Here is a 12491-nt window from a genome sequence, read left to right as displayed (position 1 = left end):
GCACTGTTTAGCTTTGCTTCAGATGTTTTACTGGAAAGGAAGCAATGTCTGTATACAGGCTGGAGAGCTTATGTTCAATAAATCATCTCTATAGGCTTTACCTTATAGATCTTATTGATCTGTGTTCCCAAAAATCTGGAAGATTTTATTTCAATTACCCTAATGATGAGAACTGTAAACAAAGAGTTTCATGAACCTCTTTCCTGCTGATATTCCCCTGAGAGATCCTCTTGGCAATACAATGAGTCGGCTGTGTCAGGGCATTTGGAATTAATAATCTAGTTTCTTTTGAATATTGTTTGCAGTCGTTTGAATCTGTCCCCTTATTATGAGCTACATAGACATTTTGCTTCTTTATTTTAACATGTTTTGTGCAAAGCCTAACATGACTTGTTATTTAATCCAGGGTCTACAGCCAAGTCATCTTCTGACAAGGAGCTCGGTCTTTCCAAGTCTGAATCTGCTTGTGGAGTAAAACCTTGGGGTGAGCAACAACAGTGTCTGCTGGATTAGTTCCAGCCATTATATACTGCTTCAGACTGATGGACTCTGCATACTGACACAAGAGTATGTTGTGGGGGTTGACATGGAGCCTGCAGTTTTGGAGTCTAACATCCCCAGATAATGGCTTTAATCAGAATGGATACAATGAAATTGTATCATGATGTCCTCTGAGTCATGTCTTTTCTGTGCTCAATTAAACAGATTATTTAGACGAGGGATGCAAAACTGCTTATGAACTGCCATTAACAGCACCCTATGTACAGTCAAAGGCCACAGGGGATCTCGGAATTTTTCATCTGGAACAGCTGCCCAACCTAATGGTCAAAGTCTTTATGTAGCTCTGTAGCTGCTCCCAAACTGCAGCCCTCACCATCATAGGACTTGCAATAATCAAAACCAGTTGGAGAACTACAAGTTATATCTACACTTAAAGTTCTACGGAAAGAGGTAGCCATGTGGAATATAACAAAAACTTTTGTTAAAAAAATGCAAAAGTAATTGTTGAATAATGAAGTTTACAAAAATCAGTTTGTTTTTTATACTTTTTATAATGATGGACAGTGCCTCGTGTCTATATTGGCACAGCAGATTATATGCCCTTCACAGCATTTACATGACCAATCATCATTAAAGGGGTTGTCTGCCTTTAAATGCACTTTAAGTATGATGTAGAGAACGATATTCTGAGACAATTTGCAACTATTTTTCATTTTTTATTATTTGTAATTTTGAGTAATTTAGTTTTTTATTCAGTAGTTCTCCAGTTTACAATCTCACCAATCTGATTCACCAAGCTATTGTCCAAATTCCCCTAGCAACCATGCATTGATTTGAATAAGAGACTGGAATATGAAGAGGTGAGGCCTGAATAGAAAGCTCAGTTATAAAAAGTAGCAATAACAATACATTTGTAGCCTTACAGATTATTAGTTTTTAGATGGGGTCAGTGACCCCCATTTGAAAGCTGGAAAGAGTCAGAAGAAAAAGGCAAATAATTCAAAAACAAACAAAAAAACGAAGGCCAATTCAAAAGTTGCTTAGAATTAGCCATTCTATAACATACTAAAAGTTAACGTAAAGGTGAACTACCCCTTTAATTCAAGGTCCAAATGGAACAGAGGTTTGTAATTGGTAAAGACAGTAATGGCAGGGTTTTGTTGGACCAGGTGCTCACTGATGCTTGCTAGCTAGCCTATCTAAATGTTGCACAAGTTAGAGGAAAGGTGGGTGACAATAGTCGGCACCTATATGCCTTCCCCCAGCTCGCTGAATATAGTGCTATTAAACACAGGTAGGGCTGACTTCACGGGGGAGAGTCCTTGTGCTCTATTATGGAGTGCAAGCCCTGTGCCGGTGGGTGCACGCTGCCTTTGTTTTTCTACACACTGAACTGTATTTATATGTATATATCCATATGAATAGGAGCAGCCTCTGGAGAGGAAATCTTATCAAAAGATGTTCATAAAACATTGCTGTAGTCAAATTATTTTAAAAATTGCTTGGATACCTAGACATAAATTGTTACAGGAACGTAACTATGTTCATATATAGACAGCCAGGCAGATTATTATGGAGAAGATTTAAGAAAATGCAAACCTGGAAAATCCTAAAGGATTCCCCAAAGGTCGAATGTTATCACATTTATTAACATTTTCTTGACCATCAGAAAAACTATGGTTTAACAAACTGATGCATTTATTAGCTCGGAGTGCTTGGCCAGCGGTGTATGCGAATATCTCTGGTGCTCTGTTCTTATTTCCTTGTATTGATTTCCAGTGACCCCTAAGCTTGGCTTTTCAACTGCCCAGAGCCAACTGAGCATGTGCAGTGTCACTGACACTCAAAAGAGGCCTAACAAGATCCAAGATTGCGAGCTCTTGTGCACAACATTGAATTACCTGGATCCTTATTTGTTATAGCATCGCTGAACCTCTCTACTGGAATAGTAAGTTAACTAGATAAAATACAGCATGCAGCATTTTTAGCTGTATATTAGGGATGCACCGAATCCACTATTTTGGATTCAGCCGAACCCCCGAATCCTTCATGAAAGATTTGGCCGAATACTGATCCAAATCCTATTCCTAATTTGCATATGCAAATTAAGGGTGGAAAGGCAAAAACATTTTTTACTTCCTTGTTTTGTGACAAAAAGTCATGCAATTTCCCTCCCCGCCCCTTATTTGCATATGCAAAATAGGATTCGGATTTGGCTCGGCTTGGTAGAAGGATTTGGCCGAATCCTGCTGAAAAAGGCCGAATCCCGAACCGAATCCTGGATTCCGTGCATCCCTACTATATATATATATGTATATATATATATATATATATATATATCATTCAAAAAGACAAGCAACTAGGGGATTTTTGAACAAAACAAATATATATATATATATATATATATATATTTATTTCACACCAACTCATGAATTCCTGCTTTTTGGCTTGGATTTGCTTTCTCTGGCTGATACACACTGATTTATTATAATATTTAACCCGACTGTACGTTTTCCCGGCTGTGATAACTTCCCTTCCTCTATGCTGTTATATCTTTAGAATTTTCTATTTACGTTGGTTTTATTTTGTTTCCTTCCATCCTTTTCTTCGCCACCGTGGATTTGTTTGTTTTGTTTGTTGCAGTTCCCCCTGGGGACGTACTATTGAGTATGTGTATCTAGAAGCATTTCCCCAAATGAAGGCAATATCCCAGTTGATAGGCTGTAATGATGCCCTTAGAGGAGTAAAATTTGCTTTGCTGAAATGAAAGATTTTAATTGCTCTGTGGGGCCGAGTTGTTTAATCTTGAGAGAAATCATAAAGTGATCGCTAGTTCCTGTGATATTAAAGGGGATATTTCACTTTAGACAAAAATGCAGTGTATATTTGAAAGCAATAAATGAAGGATATTTGCAATTGCTGTTAATGATATTATCATTGTTTCCTTTTTACATATCATGTACTGAAGTACTAAAATGCATGCACATTTCTTTTCTCCAGAACTCCAGTATATTATTAGGCAGCTAAGGTACATCCGCTTTTGCCAGCTGGCGTGTGCATCACATAATATCTGGTGCACTGATGTGTGTGTACCTGGTACATTGTTAGTGAGGGATTGTTTAGGCGGCAGTTAGTAGTGAAAAGGTGCAACATGCAAAGGGAATTCTCTGACTGCTGCCTTGTGTTCATGTCACCTTGCACTTTATTCAGCACAACTATCTGGTGTTTTAATTCAAGGTGCAAGAGTAGACTAGCCTAACAGTATGTGCAATACTACAGGTCCCCCCTCCCCACCCCACAGTAAAAAAACAAAAAAAATATTGGTGGCTAGGGTTCCTACATGTTAATAAAAAATAAAAAGATATTGGTGGTCAGGGCCCCACATAAAAAAACATTTGTGGCCAGGGCCGTCCCATTTAAAAATATTGGTGGCTAGGACCCCACATGAGTAAAAAATATTGGTGGCCAGGGCCCCCCCCCCACATTATAAGAAAATTGGTGGCCAGGGCCCCTTAAACGTCCATGCCTTCCCGAAGTCAGCAGCTCTCAGAAAGACGGGGGCCCGGCTAATCAAGTAAGTGTGGCGTGGCAGGGCCCCCCTTACCCTCGGGCCCCCTTTCAACTCTCCCCCCTGTACCCCTGATGGCTGCTCTGGCCACTGAACAAAAACCTTCTGATGTCACCGCCTCACCTTTACATGACACAGACATACCCCACATGGTATCACCCTGCCCCTATAATAGGACATTGCTCTTCCCCCATTGTCATTGGCCTGTCCATACGTATGTCTTGTTTTTGCTAAGGCCGAGGTGTTCTCCAGCAGAGAACTAATATTGCCGTGACTTTTAGTAACATGCTTGTTACCTGCAGATTTTCATTAGATTGCATTCAGGAAATTAGATTTGTGGGCAGTGCTGGGACAAGTTCTATTTGCGCCCACTGCCCAGACATCCTACCCCTGCCACTCACAACCCCTCCTCCATGAAGAATTCAATTGCTTCAATATACATTTTACACAGGGACTGAGTTACCCACAACTTACTTGCTGCTTTCAAGGTTAAAGGAGAACTTAACACCCCATTAATGAAAAATCCCCATCCCCTTCCGTCCATTAGCCCCCCCTCAATGAGTTCTCCCTCCTTAGTAACTGTACCTTGGCATAATTATGCAGAGTAGCGCAGCGGAGCTCTCCGGCGCCATCTTCTGTATTTCGGATACTCTTCTTTCCCTTCGGCAATCTTCTGAGCTTTCTGCGCATGCGCAGTAGGCACGAATACCACAATGGTCCCAACTGCGCATGCGCGAAAAAGCCCCGTGCCGGCTCTCACTACCGCAAGTAACCAGAAGATACAGAAGGAGGCGCCGGAGAGCTCTGCTGCGCTACTCTGCATGAATATGCCAAAGTACATGACAGGGACACTTCTTCCATTGAGTTACTAAGGAGGGAGAAAGGAGTGGGGGGGGGGCAAAGGACGGAAGGGGATTTTTGATTAACGGGGGGTTTAGTTCCCCTTTAAAACTCCCAAACATGGTTGCCCTTTTATTGGCCACCAGTGGGATCACCTGACTATAGCTGGGAAGGGTGGGAGCTACAACATGGAGCTGGTCACTGCTCCTGTATAAACTATAACAAACAAGGGAAAGTTGTGCTCACCACTAATTTTTAAAAACTTTTTCTTATGTATCCTTAACATAATAAATATCTGAATGAAAAGCATGAAACAAGAGGGGGATTTAGACAAGCAATATGCTGACAGTGTCTTGAGATCTACCGATCCCCAGCTAAAGATCTACTGGTAAATCCTGATCTACCTTTTGGGAAGCCCTTCCTTAAGTCTACTAGAAAATCATGTAAACATGAAATAAACCCAATAGGCTGATTTTGCTTCCAATAAGGATTAATTATACCTTAGTTTTGATTACGTACAAGCTACTGTTTTATTATTACAGAGAAAAACAAAATAATTTAAAAAAAAAAAAAATTATTATTTGGATTAAATGGAGTCTATGAGAGACGGTCTTCCCTTAATTCGGAGCTTTGTGGATAATGGGTTTCCAGACAATTGATCTTATACCTGTATACAAATAAATATTTAAATTCTTTAATTCCTGGAATAAAGACTGACTGAACTAAATGTAGAATAATATATTCGATAAAAGCATGTATCCGCAAGGGGCTTATTTCAAGTGTTTGAAATTAGGTTGTTGGGGGGGCTGGGCGTTTTAGTTCAACGCGATCTTGCAGGTTGCAGTTTGGAAATCCCATATCCTTATAGTTTACCCCCACCCTCAGCATTCCTGCAGTGCCAGGGCCCCTCTTTTCTCACTCTGGCTCTGCACATGTACTGTGATTTATATGTTTATAATGACAAACACTATGTGCTGATATGGGAGCTGCAGCTAGGTGCCCTATATTATGCATGACCTTTGCAGAGATAACCCATGAAATCCTCCTCTTCACCTAATGGTGTGTGATTAGATGCCAGATCTCATCAAGCAGCCTCTTCTGCTTTTCTTTGCTGCCCTCATGTGGTGGATTTGATATATACAGTGCAAGCTCTATGGAAAAATGCTGCATACATTAGATTAGCACTGTCTCTTTATTGAACGGGAAGACTGACATACAACAGAGTGACACGCAGCTTGAGCCTCCCGTATAATTCAGTGACATATTGGACTAGTGTGAAATAAGCAAAGCCTCATGTTCTCATAGAAATTCTCTTACAGCTTTAGATCTGGAGCTTGTTGGTCATAGAAGGCATTTCACTTTTCCTGGCTGTTCATTGAATCAAATGTTTAACTGTTAATCTCCTTGAATATGGGGACTTTATGAAGGGAGCGTTCTGGCAACAACAGATGCATCCAGTTCTATGTCTGCAGTTATTCAAGCATTGGGCATATAAAAGGCACAAAGTTTGCCCAGGAGCAGAAACCCATAGCAACCAATAAGATGTTTGCTTTTAAAGGACAAGGAAAGTTAAACTAAAGAAGTAGCTAGAAATGTACATTATGTTTTGTGCTTCTGTACCAGCCCAAGGCAACCACAGCCCTTTAGCAGTAAAGATCTGTGCCACCAAAGATGCCCCAGTAGCTCCCCATCTTCTTTTCTACTGATTCACTGCACATGCTCTGTGCTGCTGTCACTTACTGAGCTTACGGACTGACTCAAAATATACAGTACACATAGACTATAAATGTCACAGTATAAGGCTGATTAGTAATTAATACAGATAATTACTACATGGCAGCACAGAAACCAGTGCAATTAGCATCAGAATTTAATACTCAACCCTGTAGCATCAGCTTATATTACAGACCAACCTCATTCTCTGCTGGATAATTTGTGAAGACCCCTAAGCTTAGCTTCTCAACAGCTGCTCAGAGCCCACTGAGCATGTGAGTGTCACAGACACTTTCCAAGATGGTGACCCCCTGTGACAAGTTTGAAGTCCTGGATCATTGCTGCTATTGACAAGCTGAAACTTTAGGCTGGTGCAATAAGTTCAGTATATAAAACATGCCATTGTTAGCCCTATTAATTTTTAGGGTTTCCTTCTCCTTTAAACAGGTGAGCAGTAAATGTTTCCTGCGGATTGGTTGCTATAAGTGAAAAAAAAGGGTTGCAAACTTTGTTCTTAATAATACATAACCCAGAACTATAGTAGAACCCCTGTTTTACATTATTCAGGGAGACCCCAAAACAAATGGTGTAAAATCCAGGGAAATGTAAAACCAGGGAAATGTATTATGCATTATACACTGGTGGGGCCACAGAAAAAACTAAGAAAGATGATGGAAAACTTAAAATCAGGGAATGTAAAATTGAGCTTTCACTGTATATATAGAATTGGTGTAGAACACTGGGTAAGGATTTTGGAGATTATTCAGAATGACCAATCAGCCCCAGTCTGAGCATGGTATGTCTGAAAGATGAATTGAAATGATTGGCAACATTAGAACAGTTTGCACATGGGGCTGGTAATCCCTGAAAACAATCATAATCCCCGTTTTATATTTTCTTTGCACTTCTTGCAAGGAGAATGGAATATTCATGTTTAGGATGACAGTAATGTTACTTGTATGTATCACATTGCACTGAAATACAGCAGCTTCCAATAATCCAGTGTTGTTTTAATCAAGAACTCGGCCTATATGGGCAGGAATGGTACTTAGCTCTAGTGTGGAACTCATTAAATAAACCCACTGATTTGCTTTTTAATCACATTTCACTCACATGCTAATACAGTATCTATGCTCAAGGGCCAAGAGCAGCCCATGTATGTTCCAAAGTCCAGGATTTCTGAAAATCAAACAGATTTTGTATGTGCTTAAAGGACCAGTAACATCAAAAATTTTTAAAAAAAATTCTTTAGAAAACAACGAAAAAAAAACACCAAGACAAATTAAAATTTCAAAATTGCAAAGCCTTTATTAAGAAATAACTTACTGAAACTCCACTTCCTGTCCTCTTCTGAAACGGCGATATGTCGACCATCCATAGTGCGGTGCTGGATTTGTCCTCCCTGACTAGCTCCCATAGGCTGCTGACAGCAGGAAGACGGTGCTGGAAAGCAGACGGCTGGATGAAGAGCTGAAGTGCCCGGTGTGTTCCCGGAACATCCTTGTGCAGAACAGCGCGCCTCTGGGGAGATCTTGCACTGACTCAGCCTCCTACTAACCCAGCCCTGCAGCAGCAGGCGATTCTTAGCGAGAGTGCCCCAGGCGGGTGGCAGGGCACACAGACATCGCAGACATCCCCTCTGGGCGCATCTATCAGCACAGGAGCGTTACATCGCAGGAGTGTTACAAGCGGTGTGCGGCTGGTGCCGGGCCGGTGTCTGTGTGAGGCGCAAGAGTGAGCGCACACTGACAGCCTCCATCGCTCCGACTTGGAACCAAAAGGGGGAATCGGTACAATCCCAGCAGCCTCTCTCCAGAGCGGGACTAAGGAGGCTTCCGAGCAGTGGCGCGATGCAATCCGTGCATGAGAATGGCCGAGTGCTGCTGCTGCCTGTGAAAAAAGTGTGCGGCTGTCAGTGTGCGCTCACTCTTGCGCCTCACACAGACACCGGCCCGGCACCAGCCGCACACCGCTTGTAACACTCCTGCGATGTAACGCTCCTGTGCTGATAGATGCGCCCCAGAGGGGATGAAGAGACAATCTGTGATGTCTGCGATGTCTGTGTGCCCTGCCACCCGCCTGGGGCACTCTCGCTAAGAATCGCCTGCTGCTGCAGGGCTGGGTTAGTAGGAGGCTGAGTCCCTGCAAGATCTCCCCAGAGGCGCGCTGCTCTGCACAAGGATGTTCCGGGAACACACCGGGCACTTCAGCTCTTCATCCAGCCGTCTGCTTTCCAGCACCGTCTTCTTGCTGTCAGTAGCCTATGGGAGCTAGTCAGGGAGGACAAATCCAGCACCGCACTATGGATGGTCGCCGTTTCAGAAGAGGACAGGAAGTGGAGTTTCAGTAAGTTATTTCTTAATAAAGGCTTTGCAATTTTGAAATTTTAATTTGTCTTGGTGTTTTTTTTCGTTGTTTTCTAACAAATTTTTTTAAAAAAAATTTTGATGTTACTGGTCCTTTAATCTGTAACAGAGACTATCACATGTAAAGTTGGATCTGTTATATAGTGAATAAAGTACCCCCTCTTGTAAAATATAAGGATATTATAAGTTACCGAGGAGTTTCATGACCATATAAAAACACGAGGCCGAAGGCCGAGTGTTTTTATACAGGTCATGGAACTCCGAGGTTACTTATAATATCCTCATATTTTACAACTGGGGGTACTTTATTAATTATAATACACAAATTTTAGTGAGTCATGTGACAGAAATTACATCACTACTCACCGTTTATAACTGATGACATCACTACTCACCATTTATAAGGATATAATTTACAAGATATTCATGGCTTTTGTGTATTTTAATAGCTTCTCCACTGGCGGCCTGTTGGTCACATGAACCCCCTTGTGTGCCCCCCCCCCCCCACATGAAACTCTGTCTGCTGTGACTGCTTACCTTGTAAATTTAAAATGTATCAGTAAACTCCTGTATTGTTCACACCTGTGACACCTCTATTGTTCACACCCTAAAGCCCTCAGACCCAGACTGAAACTGCCCACTGTTCACCTGTCACACATCATACAAACTGCTGGAGGGGCACCAGCACTGTGTCACTGTATGTAGCACAGTATGGACTGTTCATTTTAGAGTGGTCCTGATAGGTTTCCATGTCTCCTGCTGTACTCTGCCTTCCCAATGCTCCCTGTGTGTGCCATACTCTGCCTTCCCTGTGCTTCTTGTCTGTGCCATACTCTGCCTGCCCTATGCTCCCTGTGTGTGCCATACTCTGCCTGTGGGGGGTGAACCTGGTGAGGGTGTGTTAGCATTTTGGAAATACTTGTTAGGGAGGTCCCCAAGGTGTTTAATCAAGTGCTTGCGGGGGGGGGGGGGGTAGCTGTATTTTCCACAGGGGAGGATGAGGTATATGGATTTAAGGGAATGTCTTAATATGACTTAATAAACTTGTTTCACATATGAGTGATATCCCTGCAGTGAGCAACCATTTGGTTTTTTGGTGTGTTACCACAATTAATGTAGAAATGGTCATGTGGTAACATGGGTGTGGTTTAAATTGGGTGTGGCTTAAATACAAGGAGTCGTAAACACTGGCTTCCATTATGGGCCCTTCACCATGTAGGCCAGAAAAATTCTGGCCCTTGGTACCACAGAAGTTGGACAGCACTGTGTTATAATATTCTATTAAATCTGGGCCATACTGTAGGGAGAAAACTTGTGTGCAGCAATATTGTCATTTTCTATCACCGACTCACTGGTCACCATGTCTCTGGACACTGTAATATTCCATGTGCTTGTTTCAATTTAACTTTGTGAGATTGAAAGTGATGAGAGAGAGAGAGAGAGAGAGAGAGAGAGAGATGATAGATAGGTAGATAGATAGATAGATAGATAGATAGATAGATAGATAGATAGATAGATAGATAGATAGAGAGAGATAGATGATAGCTAGACAGATGGATAGATGATAGATAGATAGATTAGACTTATATAGATGATAGACATAGATAAATAGACAGATGATAGATTAGACTTAAATAGATTGGTAGATAGAAATAGATGACAGATAGTTTATAAAGACTTAGAGCCCAAGTCAGCATGAAGGTTAAAGGGAAGAGAAGAGAGTGGTTCCAGACAAGGCATAGAGTCCAACTCTATTTAATATATATATAATAGTAATGAACTGTCAGCAGCCTTAGATTCCTCCTCGGCACCAGGACTGAAACTGTACGACACTGAGGTGAAGTTCTTGCTGTATGCTTATGATCTCCTACTCCTGTCACCAACAGATAGTGGCCTGCAAGCCGGCAGTGCTGGAGAAGTACAGCACAATATGGACACTAGCCATTAACCCAAACAAAGTAAAGGTCATGATGTTCCAGAAACTAAAACAACTGTATATTGAGTGACACTAATAGCTATACCTACCTTGGCCTAGAAATCAGCCAATCAGGAAGCTTTAAACCAGCAATAGCTGTCCTAAAAGACAAGGCATGCAGGACCTTCTATGTTATGCCATCAGAAGAAACCTCTACCACCTTAAACCACCAGTGTCATCACCCCAATCCTCGTCTATGGTAGCAAAGTGTGAGATCCTGTCACTAACCCAGACCAATCCAGATGGGACTCCAGCCCAACAGAAATATTCCATCTGGAATTCTGGAAGCACCTTCTCCAGGTCCATCGGGGTACCTCAAGGTCTGCCTGTTGGACTGACCTGGGCAGATTTCCCCTACTGATCACCATACAGAAGAGGACGCTCTCATTCTGGGCACACTTACAGAACAGCAGTCCCATGACCTACCAGCATAAAGCCTGGCTGAACAACAAGACCAATGGAAAACCAAACACCCTTAGACAACTCATCAGCACCCTGCCCACCCAAGACTCCCGCCAAATGACAAAAGGCCAAGTAACAAACAAACACATCTAAAGAGCAATACGTCTGTGATTGTAGAAAGGAAATATCAAACTCCCAGAAACTATCCATCTACCAATCACTGAGGAGGGAATACAGACTGGCCACAAGTTGGAGATTGAACTGGGACGGGGCAGACAGATATACAGGACCAAGAAGAACAGAGATGTGACCAGGAGGCAGTGGAGGACGAGGCTGACTTCCTTCTACAGCCCCAAATACTCAGCACTAAGGGACACCCACTTCCAGATATTCTCCTGTCACATCCTAGACTTCATATCCATAAAAGAAGAGCGGAAACTCCACAACCTACTTGGAGAAGAGGCACAGTAGCAATAGCTGCACAATATGTAAGAGACTGTCATAGACTGAGAGAAACAGGACTTTCCCCATGTCCCATAAACTCCCCCCCCCAACCCCACCCATTTCACCCCTCTACCTGCTTTGGTAATGTTTAATGTATTTTATAGATGATGCTGATGATGATAGATAGACAGGCAGATAGATGATATATATATACATAGATTGATAGATAGAAAGACAGATAGATTAGACAGATAAATAGACAGATAGATTAGACAGATGATGAAATATCAAACATTCAGATAACATGGGACACATGTTCTCCTCACTGTGGGTGACAATTAGTGAAACAGAGCAGAGGTGCAAGTTGGAGAAACAGCTGTTAGGAAGATCTGGGATATGGCATCGTTCATCCTTCTTAGCAAGATAACTAATCCGATCATTCTGCTTGTGTTGGAGCCACTGATCAAAAGAGGAAAATTTAGAGCAAGTGACAAGAGAAGAGATTCAAGCAGTCTACTCAGTCAGGTCCTAAAAGATATGACCATTCATTTCTACATGACCTCGGCAGCTTTTATTTGCTGTTCTTTTGCATTCATAGATTTTATAGTATTTACACGTGATAAATTACAAAAAAAAGTGTGTCTTAAGTAACTATACGAAAAACTTGTTTGCGTGCGCTAAA

General features: G+C 41.9%; 1 protein-coding gene across 5 annotated transcripts in view; it reads left to right on the top strand.

Annotated features, from left to right (window-relative positions):
* atg10.L (autophagy related 10 L homeolog) overlaps positions 1 to 11553 on the top strand; it is a 78492-nt gene extending 66939 nt beyond the window's left edge. For 3 of the 5 annotated variants that reach the window (XR_005962410.1, XR_005962407.1, XR_005962409.1), the window contains 2 exons: positions 407 to 951; positions 2281 to 2567. The gene's annotated coding sequence lies outside the window, so the exon portion shown is untranslated. Of the gene's footprint in view, positions 1 to 406; positions 1402 to 2280; positions 2568 to 10874 lie in introns of those variants that run through there. The other 2 variants (XR_005962408.1, XM_018264785.2) reach the window with 2 other exon arrangements.
* Positions 11554 to 12491: the final 938 nt, after the last annotated feature.

The sequence above is a fragment of the Xenopus laevis genome, chromosome 1L, assembly GCF_017654675.1.
Source record: "Xenopus laevis strain J_2021 chromosome 1L, Xenopus_laevis_v10.1, whole genome shotgun sequence".
NCBI lineage: Eukaryota > Metazoa > Chordata > Amphibia > Anura > Pipidae > Xenopus > Xenopus laevis.
Note: the sequence above shows the minus strand (reverse complement) of the source record. Positions and strands in the feature narration are given on the sequence as shown.